General features: G+C 40.8%; 1 protein-coding gene across 5 annotated transcripts in view; it reads right to left on the reverse strand.

The window, feature by feature from the left end:
- Nucleotides 1–17,905, reverse strand: part of NCOA3 (nuclear receptor coactivator 3) — a 186,067-nt gene that overhangs the window by 151,998 nt on the left and 16,164 nt on the right. For all 5 annotated transcript variants that reach the window (XM_089513877.1, XM_089513879.1, XM_089513880.1 and 2 more), the window contains exon 2: nt 10,666–10,755. The gene's annotated coding sequence lies outside the window, so the exon portion shown is untranslated. The remainder of the gene's footprint in view (nt 1–10,665; nt 10,756–17,905) is intronic.

Below are 17,905 nucleotides of genomic sequence, written 5' to 3' on the forward strand. Positions count from 1 at the left end.
TAATTCACCCTCCCTTCCACCACCCTATTGATGCTGTGTTTCATATCACAAGAGGGTCATTCTCACTAGGCTACCAATCACTGTGAACTCAGGAAGCAAGCAAGAAGAGCACTAAAGGGTGAAGAGTTTAAGGAAGAGCAGAGGAAAGTTGTGACTTTTAAGTTTACCTGCACTGTAGGTAAACTTCAGCTGACAACAATGAAAGGAATACAGCTTGGGGCCAAGAAGGTTGGGCTCTGTGTTGGCCAAGATGAGGGCACAGCTTTACTTAACTGTTTGCTGCCATGGCATCCATTTTCTATAGCAATGGATTCTTAAAAGGCATTTTTCCTGGGGAGTTAGGTGGCCATCAAAAATGAGCCACAGTTTGTGCATTCCTGGTCCAGAGGTTCTCAAACTGCAGCCAATAGACTGCTGCAGGTCTAGGAAATGCATCCAAGTTGCTTGTGGAAAAGAAAAGTGAAGAAATCTACACTTGGTCCTGCACCATTTCATGGTTTCTGGTATCAAAAAGCCAGTTTTGACCACAACCAGATTACTGAAAAGGCTAACAATGTCTAGCGTATGACCCATAATTTACATATGATGCTATTGCACTCTGCTGTCACCCCCCCTAAAAATTTAGCAAAAGAGTCCCTTTCTGCAACATGGCTTAGGTCTCATGATTTTCACAATATGACACTGTTTTTATTGTGATGCCAGGGTTTGATCAACCAATGTTACTGGAGTACAAACTATCTGTATGCTTTGTACACCAACAATAAAATATGTGCTTCATTATGCCACCTCTCAACCTTTTTCACCTGGCAAAGAAGTTGGTAGTTTGAGAGCCAGTACTGTAACCAGCTATGCTCCCTAAAAATATATTTTTCCAATCACACCCACAAATAATCAATCACTGGTAAAATAGGAAGGAATGTGAGACATAGTATGAGGGATTTTTTTTAAAAAAATACATGTGCCTAACTTCTGCAGCACTAGTTGGGATGTTTCTGTGATACAGAAATGGACCAGTGACATTACAATACCACTTCAACTGATGGCACATTATGTTAGTTAACTGCTTGTTTAAATAACCTGTACATGTTAAATCGGCTGCATATGTTCCTTAACTATGATTGTTTAACTTCCTCAATTATTATGAAAAACTAAGCATTGAAGACAGTTTGGGATTAACTGAAAGTAATAGCATGGTGGAATACTTCACTATAATAAGTTGTTTTATGGAACAAAAGGTCCTACATGCACTTGATACTGGTTATTACCAATGTTACCCCACAATTATTCCTCAGTCATCCTCTCCATCATTTGATATCAAATTGATATTAATGGGATGTTACAGGCAGGTAGCCAAAAGGGGGCATCCCAGCACATGGAACCAGCCATAACATACCAGGAAATCTGGATGGTTCAGCATGGGGGAAGCCAAGGCACTTAGCCAAGATAATATCATTTACAATCAGCATAATCCCTTCAAAAAGGAGTGTAATGGTGGGTGCTGGACCTAGAAACTGCTTGTATACAACAGAGTTCTGGGAATGAAGCTCTTTTTGTTTGAGAGCATTCACATCAATTGTCCATTCGTTCTCACATATCATAGAATGATAGAATTGTAGAGTTGGAAGAGACCCCAAGGGCCATCTAGTCCAACCCCCTGCTATGCAGGAACTCTCAATCAAAGCATCCCTGAGAGATGGCCATCCAGCTTCTGTTTAAAGACTTCTAAGGAAGGAGACTCCACTACACTCCAAGGGAGTTTGTTCCACTGTCCTTACTGTCAGGAAGTTCCTCCTAATGTTGAGGTGGAATCTCTTTTTCTTCAGCTTGCATCTATTATTCCGGGTCCTGTTCTCTGGAGCAGCAGAAAACAAGCTGGCTCCCTCCTCAATATGACATCCCTTCAAATATTTAAACAAGGGTATCATATCACCTCTTAACCTTCTCTTCTCCAGGCTAAACATCCCCAGCTCCCTAAGTAGTTCCTCATAGGGCATGGTTTCCAGACCCTTCACCATTTTAGTTACCCTCCTTTGGACACGCTCCAGTTTCTCAGCATCTGTTTTGAATTGTGGTGCTCAGAACTGGGCGCAATATTCCAGGTGGGGCCTGAGGTTTCATTTCATTCTTCCCTCCTGGGAAAGACATTTAACTACTGGAAAAGCCAAACTCCTGAAACACTGACCCAGGGCCCATTTCTTGCTATAAATGCACATGCCTTGATAATAGCAATTCGGTCTAGTTTGAAGCCAGACAGAACCTCTATTCGATTTCAGCTGAGCACCAGAGTAGCCAGCCACTCCACGTGTTGCAGGTGGCTCCTGAACTATCCTTATTCTGGTAACCCACAATTGGAGCTGTGAAGATGACAGCCACAGATGCTGGCAAAATGTCAAGTCAGGAATAAACTCTTCCAGAACATGGCCACGTAGTCCAAAAAACCCACAAAACAAAAATTGGAGCTATGCTTCAGTATCAGTATAGTAGTGCCTCTTTACAACCCTACAACCCACTATCTTTCATTGCCTTTGCATTGCTAGTTTGTGTGTGTGTGTGTGTGAGAGAGAGAGAGAGAGAGTGAGAGAGAGAGAGAGAGAGAGAGAGTTTAGCATGTGTGTTGATTCCCCTTTTATATATATGGTAAATAAAACAAATTTGGAACCTGATTCTGGAGTTCTTTGAGATTCGGAACCAGTACACAAAAGCTTACAATTCTGGGCTTTAGTGTTGTAAGCCGCATTGGTCCTGCTGGAGAGGGGGGATAAAAATAAAATTTCTATTCTATTCACGTTACTGAAGCCCTCTAACTATTTCCTATTGTGCTAAAGCAATTTCCCCATTGAATGCAAATTCATGGGTACCCTAAGAACCCTCCACCAGCACCCAGCAATTTAAGTAACATCAGCTTCCTTTTCATTATTTCATCATTAAGATATAAAGACAGAGAAAATAGATAGAAGGTTTTTAGGATGGGGAAGATGGCGTTAGGCGAAATACAAGAAGGTATAAGGAGGTAGGAGAAGGAAGGAGAGATGGGGAAGGAAGAAGATGTGAGGAATTGAATGGTTCAAATGGGAAAGAAGATGTGAGGTAATGTTTTCATTTTTGTATGCATATGTATACGTATTGAATAATTTCTATTGTGTTTAATATATGTCTGTTAGTGTGTTTAGTATGTGTGTCTATATTTGCATCCTTTTTAAAGTTTTGATTTGTTGTTTTGAAATTAATAAAGATAATTTTTTTGAAAAAAATCCTTTTCGTTATTTTTAAAAATCTGAGATTTTAAAGCCCCCTACATAAAAATACACATTCTTCTAAATACGGTATATACTCGACTATAAGTTGACCTCATGTATAAACTGAGGGAAGGTTTGGGGGCCTAAATTATGGATTTTGATATGACCCATGGATAAGTCGAGGGTAAAACTTAGGGGCATGCAACAAATGATCTAAATAATGAAGAAAAGGAAAAAGATGCCAAAGAACTTATAAAATTCCAGCAGGGATAACTGTGCTTACACTAAAGACTGGATGGATGAGAGAACAAAGTTGGGATGGTGCTTCTAGGACGGATTACATTCTTTCCTTTCACCAAGGGATGCCCCCCCCCCTTTTTTTTAATGTAAGAGTTAAAAAACAGTACTTTGATTCATAGATAAGTCAACTCAGGTTTTCTTTGTGGGGTTGTCATTTTTTACTAAAATGTTTAGCTTTATACATGAGTATATACAGTAGTTAAGAAGAGAGTTTATCCTCATAGGCATTATATTTTTAACCAAACAAGAATGAGACTTAAAAAATTACTGGAAGTTATATATAAGTATTATACTTTTTTTCCAGACTTTTTAGCACAGCTAGACAAGACAGTGCATAAGGAAGCAAGGAACAGTCACCGTTTGTTCGGCATTCCTGTTTTGCTTAAAATCCCGTTTTGCTCTCTGGGCTCTGGCTGATGAGTGACCTTGAGGCAGCTCTCAGAAGGTAGTTGCCATAGCAACCCTATCACAAGAGTGGCTCATCCTCTGCAACACACACACCAACCTGGTGCATCACGTTGCTAGATAGAATACCATTCCTATTCCATAGCTCCGGTGAAGCTGTAATATATGTTGCAAAGACTGCAGGTAGCCTTTTTTTAAAAAAAGCCAAAAAAAACCGTCCCTTGTTACTAAAATTCTCTCTCTTTTTAAAACACAATTTATAAGACACTACTCTCCTAAGAATGGTAGTTAGGACAATGTCGTTCACATACTTTTAAACTTTTGAAAGAAGAAATTAAATACTAAGTCGCATAACTTGAGCATGAGATTGTTAGAATTTTTTTTCCTACAATGCCAGTAGACGGGGCATTCCCTTGTTTCTCACACAAAGAAAAGAAAGCATCTTCTAGGATGGAGTCTATTGTGACAAATGCACAAATACAGTCATCTAAACTCAGAAGAAATAATACTGCTATTTCCCTCCCCCCTTTTAAGAACTAAAGATAGCCATTTTAAATTTCTTTATCTCAAGAATTCTACTCAAGTAGCATCGGGTTACAATCAGATATTGAAACAGAACCTTCCCTTTAAGTGTAAGGTAGCAGCCAGGACATTCCTTTAAAGTAGTATTCCCAGTAGACTGACAGTTAATTGTCATTAATAAAGACTTTGCAGTATGGGCAACGAGGGATCTGCTGCAGTCACCTGCAACTCTTGTGGGATGTTTCTCTTCTTGCCTACAGAACTGGAGAACTTCACATGAACCAAGTGCAAGTTGGTAGCACGCTTGGAGGAGAAAGTGCAGCAGCTGGAGTCCAGAATAGCTACACTTCAGCATATTAGGGAACAAGAGGATTTCCTGGACACAATAGAACTAACGATCTTGGATGAGTACCATGCAGAGGAAGATGCTAGGGGGGAAGAGGTCACTTGCCATACACAGGAGGCAGACAGCTGGAGGAATGTCACAAAGAGAAGTAAGCCAAGAAGGGATTGTTCAGGGAGCTTGCAGCTAGAGAATCGATTTGAAGCTCTTTCCCTTAACAAGGAGGATGAAGAAGTGCAGCATGGACAGACTTCAGGGACAGAGCAGGGGAGCCTGAGAGTCCCACCCGAGGGAACAGTCGCTCCTAAGCCTCAGAGGAGGCATGTGGTCGTAGTGGAGGACTCCTTGCTGAGGGGTACAGAAGCAGTGATTTGTAGGCCTGACAAGATGTCTCGAGAGGTGTGTTGTCTTCCAGGTGCAAAGATCTGTGATGTGACAGAGAGGCTGACTAGACTGGTCAAGCCTACTGACAAATACCCCTTCCTTTTGGTCCACGTGGGAACTAATGATACTGCAAGACACAGCCTTCAGGACATCAAAAGGTATTATGAGGCGCTTGGTAGGAAGCTGAAAGGAATGGATGTACAGGTTGTCATCTCGTCTCTTCTGCCAGTTGAAGGGCATGGTCCAGGAAGGGAGAGGAAAATAGCAGATGTGAAAACTGGCTCCGCAGATGGTGTCGCCGAGAAGTATTTTGATTCTTCGATCATGGGCTGCGGTTCCATGAGGAGGGACTTCTTGCAACAGATGGGTTGCATCTCACGCCAGTTGGAAGAAATGTTTTTGCCAACAGTCTCAAGAACTTGATCAGGAGAGCTTTAAACTGAGTTCCGAGGGGAAGGGAGACAATATTAAGGAAGGCAAAAGGGATGGCGAAAATAGTCAAACTGACATAGAGGAAACAAGAAAAAAAGTGCAAGGACCCAACAGTGGGAGGCAAAAAAACAGCACAAACAGCAAGTAAAAGGGACCCGTGGTCTGCGATGTCTCTACACTAATGCACAGAGCATGGGAAATAAGCAAGATGAACTCGAACTCCTAGTACAACAAAGCAAATATGATATAATAGGCATCACTGAAACCTGGTGGGATGAGTCTCATGATTGGAATGTGGGTATAACCTTTTTAAGAGAAATAGGCCAAACAGGAAAGGAGGAGGAATAGCACTATATGTCAGAGATATTTACACCAGTGAAGAGATCCAGGACATCAATCATGGAAGCCAGGTGGAGAGCATCTGGATAAGAATCAAAGGGGAGGGAAACAACAAGGATGTTATGGTGGGAGTCTACTACAGACCCCCAAGTCAGACTGAGGAATTGGATGATATCTTTCTAGAACAGATGACCACACAGTCAGAAAGGAGAGATGTAGTAGTGATGGGTGACTTCAACTATCCTGATATTTGCTGGAAGTCAAACTCAGCAAAATCCTCAAAGTCTAGCAAATTCCTCACTTGCCTGGAAGACAATTTCATTGTCCAAAAGGTGGAAGAGGCAACAAGGGGGTCAGCTATTTTAGATCTGATCCTAACCAACAAGGATGACTTGGTTAATGGGGTGCAAGTGGTGGGATCATTAGGTGGAAGTGACCATGTTCTCCTGGAGTTTGTAATACAGTGGAAAGGAGAAACCAGGCAAAGTCAAACACACATTCTAGATTTTAGGGGAGCGGATTTCAGTAAACTTAGAGAAGTATTGAGGGCGATTCCATGGTCAGAAATACTAAAAGATAAACGAGTTCAGGACGGATGGGACTTTCTCAAAAGGGAGATACTGAAGGCACAATTTCAAACAGTTCCAGTGAAAAAGAAAAATGGGAGGTGTCTCAAGAAACCAGGATGGATGACTAAGGAACTTTCAACCGAGATAAGTTTGAAACGGAACATGTGTAAGAAATGGAAAAAGGGGGAAATCACGAAAAAGGAATTCAAAGAAATAGCAGGCATGTGTAGGGGTAAAGTCAGAAAAGCTAAAGCGCAGAATGAACTCAGGCTTGCTAGAGAGGTTAAGAACAATAAAAAGGGCTTTTTTGGATATGTCCACAGCAAAAGTAAGAAGAAGGAAATGGTAGGGCCACTGCGTCGAGAGGATGGCAAAATGTTAACAGGGGACAGAGAAAAGGCAGAATTACTCAACACCTTCTTTGCCTCAGTCTTCTCAGAAAAGGAAAAGGGTGCTCAACCTGAGGATAATGGAGCAGAGGACAGAATAGGGGAATTGCAGCACAGAATAAGTAAAGAGATAGTAGAGGAACACCTTGTTAATCTAAATGAATTTAAGTCTCCGGGACCAGATGAACTCCATCCAAGGGTATTAAAAGAACTGGCAAATGTAATATCAGAGCCATTGGCAATAATCTTTGAAAACTCCTGGAAAACAGGAGAGATCCCAGCAGACTGGAGGAGGGCAAACGTTGTCCCCATCTTCAAAAAGGGGAAAAAAGAGGATCCCAACAATTATCGTCCAGTTAGTCTGACATCAGTTCTAGGAAAGATTCTGGAGCAGATCATTAAACAGAGAGTCTGTGAACATCTAGAAGGCAATGCCATAATCACAAAAAGTCAACATGGGTTTCAGAGAAACAAGTCATGCCAGACAAATCTAATCTCTTTCTTTGATAAAATTACCAGGTTGGTAGATGAAGGGAATGCTGTGAATGTAGTGTATCTTGATTTCAGTAAGGCCTTTGACAAGGTTTCCCATGACATTCTTGCAAAGAAGCTTGTAAAATGTGGACTAGACAAGGTAACTGTTACATGGATTTGTAACTGGTTGACCGGCCGAACCCAAAGGGTGCTCAACAATGGCTCCTTTTCATCCTGGAGAGAAGTGACCAGTGGGGTCCCACAGGGTTCTGTCCTGGGCCCAGTGCTATTCAACATCTTTATCAATGACCTGGATGACAGAATTGGGAGCATACTTATCAAATTTGCAGATGACACCAAATTAGGAGGAATAGCTAATACCCCAGAGGATAGGATCAAGATCCAAAATGACCTGAATAGACTAGAAAGCTGGACCAAAACTAACAAAATGAAATTCAAGACAGAGAAATGTAAGGTATTGCACTTAGGGCGGAAAAATAAAATGCACAGATATAGGATGGGTGACACCTGGCTGAATGAAACTACGTGTGAAAGGGATCTAGGAGTCCAAGTAGACCACAAGTTGAACATGAGTGAACAGTGTGATGCGGCAGCTAAAAAGGCCAATGCAATTTTAGGCTGCATCAATAAAAGTATAGTGTCTAGATCAAGAGAAGTAATAGTGCCACTGTATTCTGCTTTGGTCAGGCCCCACCTAGAATATTGTGTCCAGTTCTGGGCGCCACAATTCAGAAAGGACATTGAGAAACTGGAGCATGTCCAAAGGAGGGCGACAAAAATGGTGAAGGGTCTGGAAACCATGTCCTATGAGGAACGACTTAGGGAGCTGGGGATGTTTAGCCTGGAGAAAAGAAGGTTAAGAGGTGATATGATAGCCCTGTTTAAATATTTGAAAGGATGTCATGTTGAAGAGGGAGCAAGCTTGTTTTCTGCTGCTCCAGAGAACAGGACCCGGAACAATGGATGCAAGCTACAGGAAAAGAGATTCCACCTGAACATTAGGAGGAACTTCCTGACAGTAAGGGCTGTTCGACAGTGGAATGCACTCCCTCGGATAGTGATAGAGTCTCCTTCCTTGGAGGTCTTTAAACAGAGGCTGGATGGCCATCTGTCAGGGATGCTTTGATTTGGATTTCCTGCATGGCAGGGGGTTGGACTGGATGGCCCTAGTGGTCTCTTCCAACTCTATGATTCTATGATTGTCATATTTTGGTTTAACATGACAGTAAAATGCTTCAGAAGCGTCCCAAAACATCCTCAGTGTGACCAACAATGAAGAGCTCACCAGTTGCCACATCTTGAACAGAATCTCCTTTCAAATGGCTACTTCCAGAATGTAAAAGTTCATATCCTACATTTAGTCAAGTAAATTAACAGGTTATAAACTGAAACAATTCCCTAACTGACTGATCAAAATATTTATTTTCCAAGATTACTTGTAAACTAGTAATATTAAATAGCAATAAAAACTGTATGTAGCAAGAACTCTATTAAAAAGAGACACTCTGTTGTCAAAATAGGGTGTTGTCTGCTATGACACAAGAAAAAAGAGGTGTGTGGTTTTCTTTAGAGGTCTACTTTCTCTTAGGCAAAATGTTATATACTGGCCAAGATCCTATTGGCAGGAATAACTAAACGGGCATCGGGAGTGGCAGCAGGAATTAAAAGTTGTTTGTTTGGCTTTGGGCCTTTTTTAGGCATGGAGCACAACTCTGGAGAGCAGAGCTCAATTCCCCACTCGGCCACGAAACCCACTGGTTAACTTTGGGCTCTCAGCCTTGGGGAGGAAACAGCAAACTTCCTCTGAACAAATCTTGCCAAGAAAACCTCATGATAGTGTTGCCTTAGGGTTGCCATAAAGTGGAACCAACCTGAAGGCACACAACAACAACGACAACAAGGCCCACCCTGCACATTTCTATCAGATGGAAACCCACCCCTGGTATGCCACATCATGGTAGCAAATAGATGGTAGGAAAGGGTTCCAAAGAGAAAGCAACAGGGTGGAGAGGATAAAACATGATTTACACAGAAGTTGCAGTCATTCAGAACACTAACTAGTAATGAGTAGTGATAAAAACGGATACTTTTGGGAACTTTGGGAAAAATTTCAAGATCTCCAGAGCTCCCAACTTCTAAACAAAATGTTCATTAGCTAACACCTTGTTAAGCAGCCCTCGATTATTAAGTTTTCCCTTGGGAATAATACAAAAGATTCATTGGCCTTAATAGACAGAGGATGCATCCACACTGCATAAATAATCCAGGGTGACACCACTTTAACTGCCATGGCTCAACACTATGGCATTCTAGGAACTATAGTTTTGTGAGACATTTAGCCTTCTCTGTCAGAGAGCTTTGGTGCCAAAAAAACTACAATTCCCAGAATTCCATAGCATTGAGCTATGGCAATTAAAGTGAATACAACCTGGATTATTTCTGTAGTGCGAAGCAGCCAAATAAAATATTTTATGGAGCATGGACATTAATGGAGGCTTGGTCTTTTAGCAATCTGTAAACTGCTCTGAGAGCCCTGTGACTGAAAAGCAGAGTATAAATACTCTAAAAAATGAATAATTCAGAAATGACTTGAAGACACACAACAAATTCTACAAACAGTAGAGTAAATCTGGATTCAGGTTATTGTATTGTTACCTATTTTGTAGCACACTACATAACCAATAAAGTTGGAAATATAGTAAGGACATAGTTGCTCCAGCAAGGCATTACCCCAAATCAGTTTGAAATTGGTTTGTGGGGAAACAGTGTATGGTGTAAATCACAGATTCAGAAGGAACAGCAAAATATGGTTCACTGCAAAAAAGGATCAAAACCTTCTGGATTTTCTCCTTAAATGTATTGAAAAGGAAGAGCAGCAGATGGTTGAGATTCATATTTCCTAGTCTTTAAAGTGTAAGAGTGCTATGAATCAGTAAACAGAGAAAGTTAATCCAAGTTTGAATTTAAATTGACAATGGTTAACATTTTCTATGGCTTTCAGTGATCAAAATACTTCCTATACAGTCCTATAAACACCAGCCCTGTAAAGTAGCTAAATACTTTATCCCTGTATTACAGATGAGAGACAAAGGAACTACTCTAGCATTATTTCTGTATGCAATTATATTCATTGTTAACAATATCAAAGAGATATTTTTCAAACAAGTTCATTCTCAAATATAACTGTTCAATCTTTTGAAATTACTAACAAACATTTACAATACTATACAAATATAATGACTAAGTTTTACCTGTTTGTTCTCGGACGTTAATGAAAATGAAGCCAGTTCCAGATTTTCACAATTATATTAACTTTTAGATTCTGCAAGGCTTCGTGAATGCTGCAACAAAATAAGACATCATTTTAGTGATAAATGAACCTCTGCTTGTACACTAAAACATCCGAAAAGTTAAGTACTGGTATTCTAGGTTATGTTTTCATGCCCATCATTCAGAGGCTGAATAACTTTACACACTAGTAAGTTTCAGTACTTAATTAAAGCAACTAAACTTATATCCAAAATATATAAAGTTGAACACTTCCTAGTGAAGATACTGTATGTACATATAATCTAAAAATTTATGCCCCAAAATTGAGACACACACCCAAATCCCAGGCCAATTTATTTACAGGTCAGTATGGTAATGTGATGGCAGCTCTTTCAGATTTCCCCATGCGGTGGCAAGATAGTTTCTTTTTCTCTTGAGCCAAGCCGAAAGAGACCTGAGTGACTCATTGCTTTTAAAGAAACAGAGACCCTCTCCCCACCATCCTCTGGGTGAAAGCCGCAACCAAAGTTGAAACAAACAGCCTCAGTTAAGAATCCTTTCTGTGTGTATACATTCACACTGAAGGACCCTCCAAGTTTTACTCTAGACTTAACCACGGGTCATGGCAAAATCCATAATTTTGGCCACAAAACCTGCCCTCGACTTATACATGAAGTTGACTTATAGTCAAGTATATACGGTACATTGTCCTGCAAATCAGAAATAAGATTAAATATTGGGACAAATGTTTGTGTTTCAACTCCATGGTAAATAAAGTTAGACCATGTATAGAACATCTAATGCTTCTACTTGAAAAATAAAAACAACCCACTACCCATGTTTAGAGTCCATGTCACTATAGCTGGTTTGAACATAACACTAACCTATAACTTTATGCTTCAAAAATAAACCATTTAAAGACCCTTCATAGAGGCCATTCAAATGAGATGATTAAGCAGGAAACTGCCAAAATTTGGCATATCCATTTTGAAAAACAGACTGGTGCTGCTCATTTTTAGGGTTCATTGCCACCAGTGTGCAGATAACTCCCAACCTTTGCTACTTCTTTCCACCGGAATCCAAGCATGATGTTTTGGTCTTGAGCCAGTGCCTATCATCAATAATTGCCCGGGCCTGGAAACCATGCCTTACAAAGAGAGACTCAGGGGGTTGGGTATGTTCAGCCTGAATAAGAGAAGGTTAAGAGGTAATATGATAGCCCTGTTTAAGTATTTGAAGGGGTGTCATACTGAGGATGGAGCAAGCTTGTTTTCTGCTGCTCCAGAGAAAAGGACTCAAACTATAGGAAAAGAGATTCCAGCTCAACATTAGTAAGAACTTCCTGACAGTAAGAGCTGTTTGACAGTGGAACAAGCTGCCTAGGAGTGTGATGGAATCTCCTTCGTTTGAGGTTTTTGAACAGAAGGTGGTTGCCCATTTGTCAGGGGTGCTTTAATTGTCTATTCCTGCATGGCAAGGGGCTGGACTAGATGGCCCTTGTGGCTAATGTGATTTTAGGCTGCATCAATAGAAGTATAGTGTCTAGATCAAGGGGTGTAATAATGCCACTCTATTCTGCTCTGGTCAGGCCTCACCTGGAAATTAAGTAATTAAATGTCTTTCTCAGGAGGGAAGAATGAAATGAAACCTCAGGCCCCACCTGGAATATCGTGTACAGTTCTGGGCACCACAATTTAAAAAGGATGTTGAGAAACTGGAGCGTGTCCAAAGGAGGGCGACTAAAATGGTGAAGGGTCTTGAAACCATGCCCTATGAGGAACGAGTTAGGGAGCTGGGGATGTTTAGCCTGGAGAAGAGAAGGTTAAGAGGTGATATGATAGCCCTGTTTAAATATTTGAAGGGATGTCATATTGAAGAGGGAGCTAACTTGTTTTCAGCTGCTCCAGAGACTAGGATCCAGAGCAATGGAAGCAAGCTACAAGAAAAGATGTTCCACCTCAACATTAGGAGGAACTTCCTGACAGTAAGGACTGTTCAACAGTGGAACACACTCCCTTGGAGTGTAATGGAGTCTCCTTCCTTAGAAGTCTTTAAGCAGAGGCTGGATGGCCATCTGTTGGGGATGCTTTGATTTATATTTCCTGCATGGCAGAGGGTTGGACTGGATGGCCCTTGCGGTCTCTTCCAACTCTATGATCTATGATTCTAAAACATGCAGTGCAGAAAGTACAGATTCTTTCCCCAAGTATCTTAGGTTACACTGTAGTCTAAATAGTAAGTTGACATGAATAGTAGGTTTCACTTCTGCCATACTGAGGTTAGATGCCTCAGCTGATTCTCAGAGAGAAAGAAAGGCGCGCGCACACACACATCAAAACATGCTGAACAGCTTTGTAGAAGTGTACTTTCTGCCCCACAATTCTGGCTAGTTGTCTATTCATCACAAATTGAATAACTTAAAATTCCATTCAGAATAAAAACCACTAACCAGAATACTAGTAGCACAAACATGCCTGCAAGTTAGTAATGAAATGACAGTAAAATTCACAGACTGATATCCAGAAAGCATGTAGATCATTTAGCCATTTCAAAAAAATTATCAGACTGTGAGCTTCAATTATTTTGTAAAAGCTGAAGAAGCAAGTTTTGACTGCTTTTAAAAGAAATGTATTTCCTTTATCATTATGCATTTTTCAAAATTAGTGTTATTGTTACATATGTTTCAAGAAAGTAAAGGACTCTTAACTGGAAGTGAGAACTGGGCCAAAATGATTAACTGTTGAATTTGATCTGCAACAAAAGCATGTTAGCCTTCCTTCTGCAGATGTATAGTTGCCCCTCCTTTCTCGCAGAGATCCGTATTCTTAATTATTCATGGAGGGATGACATCTGTTATCCCCAATGGGATGCACCCTCTGTGTGATCACAGGGGCGTGCCCTATTCAAGCCTATGGGGCTTGAATACATGCCCAGAACAGATCCCCCACAAAAACAGAGGGCCGACTGTAATTCAGCAATGTAGTCCAGCATATACAGCAACCATCATTAGTATCATTAAACAAAACTGCTCCATGACGTTTTTTGTCAAAACAGGATGCTTTTTGAGTACCAATAAAACAGTTTTTTAAAAAAAATAATTTTTTTATATAGCATAAATGATCGACAGTATTTGAAGTGTTGACCATTAACATTTTGCATTTTAAGCATACAATTAAGAATACATTCCATGACTTTATTCAGAGAATTTCTGAAAGACTCTCAATAGAAATGTTCATCCACCCAATTAGATACACAGGGCAATGTCCAGGCTATATCTGTGTTCCACTGTGCTAAACAAATGCAAAGAAGTCTTCCTCTTTTCAAAGCAATTACCAACAGTGAAATTTCATTTCAAGCAAGCCTACTTCACTGCTAATGTAACAGCAAGAGTGCAATTAACCACTTTGCTTACTGACCTGTGGCAAGTGAAAATAATGTCCAAGCAAACAAAGGAATATTGCTTAATACAAAAGAGAATGATACTTTTCATCTTTCAGGTTATCAATGCACCACAGATAGTTCAAATGGATGTATGCTGTAAGGCAGACAAGTAACTTTTCGAGACAGAAACTGTAATGCTGTTGCTGTTTGTTGCTATTTTCCATCAAGTCCACTTTGACGTATAGGAACTCTATGAATGAGAGCCCTCTAAGAGCCCAAGTTATCAATTGCCCTGTTCAGGTACTAAAACGGCAGGGCCATGGCTTCTTTGATTGAATCATTCCATCTATAATGTGGTCTTTCCTTTTCCCTACTGTCTTCCACTTTACCAAGTGTTACAGTCTTTTCCAGTGAAATATGTCATCTCATCGTACATCCAAAATATAGTTTAGGTAGCTTGGCTTCTAGGCAGAGTTCAGGCCTGATTTGCTCTAGGATCCATTTATTTGTCTTTTAAGCAGTTAATGGTATCCATAAAAATCTCCTTCAGCACCACATTTCAAATGGGTTGATTTTCTACCTGTAAGCTTACTTCATGGTCCACCTTTCACAACTATACAAAAAAATCAGAAATACTATGCCATGGATGATACTGACTTAGGTATTTAATGATCCTTCTGAATCTTCAGTTTTCTTCTGGTATCTTGACAACAGTCTCCATTTTTATTAAAGACTGAGCCAATGTATATAAATCTTTGACTACTTTAAATTGTTAAATAATATATCTAATGTTGTAATATATCTAATAGTTAAACATTTTAACACAGTCTAAATCCTCAGCAAATAATTTGCAGAAATATATACTAATGTATAACTCTAGAAATTTTAATCAAAAAACTGACCCAAAAAACCTGGGTCAAATTATCCACAGGTCAATGTAAGTACAGTACTTTACCTCTTCTCAAAAAAGGATCCATCCACTTCTTGGAGTAGAGTGGCAAAAGGCCAGAACTTTGGCGCCTTACAGATGGGCCTAAGCGGCGCCATCGTTGCGCCAGGAATATGCACGAGGGGCGGCACTTCCAGATGCGCCTTGCCCCTCGCGCGTATTCCGTACGGCAAGATGGTGGCACCCTATACAGACGGGCGCGGCCATCTTGACGTAACGGACGCACAGCGTCCGGACGTCTAAACCCGGAAGAGCCGTCGCGAGAGCGCGCTTTGGCACTTGCGGCAGCTCTTCCAGGTTGCCGGAAGGAGTGCGATTTCTGCACTCCTTTTTTTCAGCGCTGAGGAGTCGCGTGGTTTGGCTGCTGCGGCTCCTCCGCGCTGCAACCGGCAGCGGCCCAAGACCGCCCCTTTTGGGCGGTCTGTAACGGGCCTTAGTCTGTCCAGAGAGAATCTTTAAAAAGCACTTCTACTTTTTCTCTGCCACTTCTGATTTTTTGAATGTGTGGAAGAGAAAATGGCACTGGTGGCAACCATTGGTGATTTCCCTCAAAGGAGGGCCAAGAAGAATCGGATTTTCAAGGACTTTTATAAGAAATGTGTATATGTTTGTCATCTTTTCTGGGTTAAAATCTGGCAAAGTTATCACCTTCAAGTTAAAGTTACCCCACATGTAGTTGCTTTTTTTTCTTTGAAGGAACACAACAGCAACTACTGCTACTCTGGGGGAAAGCTGTCTGGGAATATGGTATGGGTATGACTGAATCCATCTAGACTAAGGCTGGATTATTGCTTTACTGCACATTGTTGTTGTGGGTTTTGTTTTTGGTTGGGTTTTTTTGACAAGTAGATAGTTAACTATGGCAGGATACAGACTGCCCAAAAAGGTGCTGAAACTTCTGAGCTGGACTGAAGAATCTGCGGTTGCCGCATATGGTGGGGGGAGTGTAAAAACGGCCGTGGCCACATCCCCACCATATGTGATGATCATATGAAAGCAGCTACCACTCTGATAGTCTTGGAGACAGGGAGGGCTGGGCAGGCAGGGAGAGCTGACCAATCCAAGCAGGCTTTGTATACAGGGTAAGCCCTGGTTGGTACTTGGATGGGAGATGGCCAATGAATAGCAGATGCTGTAGGCTACAGTATATTTCAGAGGAAGGCACTAGCAAAATCACCTCTTGCCTAAGAAAATTCTATGAAATTCAGGAGGTAACCATAAATCAACATGAAGTTGAAGGCTTTCACAGATGGCATCCATAGTTTTTTGAAGATTTTTCAGGCTATGCAGCCGTGTTCTGGAAGTGATTATTCCTGACGTTTCACCAGCATCTTGATGACAGCCACAGATGCTGGGGAAATGTCAAGAATAAACCTTTCCAGAACATGGGCACAAAGCCTGAAAAACCCTCAAAAACCATAAATCAACAGCTGACTTGAAGGCATCTACAAACATAAGCAGTACACAAGTAGTCAGTAAACTAACATGATACGATTTCCAAATGCTGCAGAACACCAGAGCACCAAAAAAATTGAAAATATATAGATTTGTATATTCATCTGTCATCAGTTCACACAACTGGGAATCAAATTTGTTTTCCTGTCAGAGTAACTAAAGGCAGCCTTTAGCACTGTATGTCTATGGGGTTTTGTCATGTATACCACTTCGGAGTCTATTTTGTAGTCTAAAATATTATGTTGTTATTATTGTGTGCTTTCAAGACATTTCCAACTCATGGTGACCCTAAGGTGAATCTATCATGGGCTTTTCTTCTTCAAGATTTGTTCGAAGAAGGCTTGCCATTGCCTTCCCCTGATGCTCAGAGCATATGACTTCTCCAAGGTCAATAAAATTACAAAGGTCTTTTGTAAAATTTTCTATGGCCTGGACCCAAATACCTGCTTCTTCTGCACTGGAAGCCACTGGACTACCCACAGTACCCATCCCCATGCTGCAATGATTATCACTCCAAAGTCCCCACCTCACTCCTCTTGAGCAGCCCCTGGTATGCTGCAGAAAAGAAGGGAAAACAAAAACAATCATGTATTCAATAAGCATTGAATACATGGATCTAATCTTGGGTTTGGAATGGATAATTTTCAATCACAAATATTTTATTGTGGTACTAACCTCTCTTGTAATTTTAAGCTTCATCAAATACTTGACATTAATTTCCAAATATTCTCTTAAGAACTGTGTTCAGGAATAGGAAAAATTCACTCTGCAGTCACCAGGTCATCTGAATAAAGTAGTGATGGGCAAAATGCAGGTCTAGTTATATCACTCCCCATTTTTATGGCTTGCAAGCCCTCCCAACTCCCCTGGACTAATGATATTCTGGTAAGAAAAGTGCCAGAAAACAGAGTGCATTATCTCTCCGAGAAGCCTCAAGGAAAGGTATTTGAATTTTTAAATAGGCTGTCCTAACCCCAAAGCCCACACACATAATATTTAACATGAAGTGCACATTTCTCAAGACCAGAATGGACGTCTGACCATCTGAACACAGAAGCCTTACACTCACTTGTGAGTTTGCTGTTGATCACTGCCCTCGAGTCAACTTTGACTTAGAATCATAGAATCATAGAATTGTAGACTTAGGAAAATCCTGTGGATGAGAGATCTCCAAGACCCCCCAACTCACCATGAGTTGGAAATGGCTTAAACCTCTCTGCTCAGGTCCTGTGGACCGAGGCCCATGACCTCCCTGTTCAAGTCTAATCATCTACTGCCTTTCAACTTTCCTAGCATCATTGTCTTTTCTAGTGATTCATTCTACCTCATGGTGTGGCTAAGATGGAGTGATGACCACTAGCCTTGACTTGATTAAAGAAGATCAGACAAATTCATACAAAATGTGTCTTATCAGTAGCTACTGGTCATAATGGCTA

Source organism: Sceloporus occidentalis, unplaced genomic scaffold, assembly GCF_023333645.1.
Source record: "Sceloporus occidentalis isolate IW3139 unplaced genomic scaffold, rSceOcc1.0.p SCAF_3, whole genome shotgun sequence".
NCBI lineage: Eukaryota > Metazoa > Chordata > Lepidosauria > Squamata > Phrynosomatidae > Sceloporus > Sceloporus occidentalis.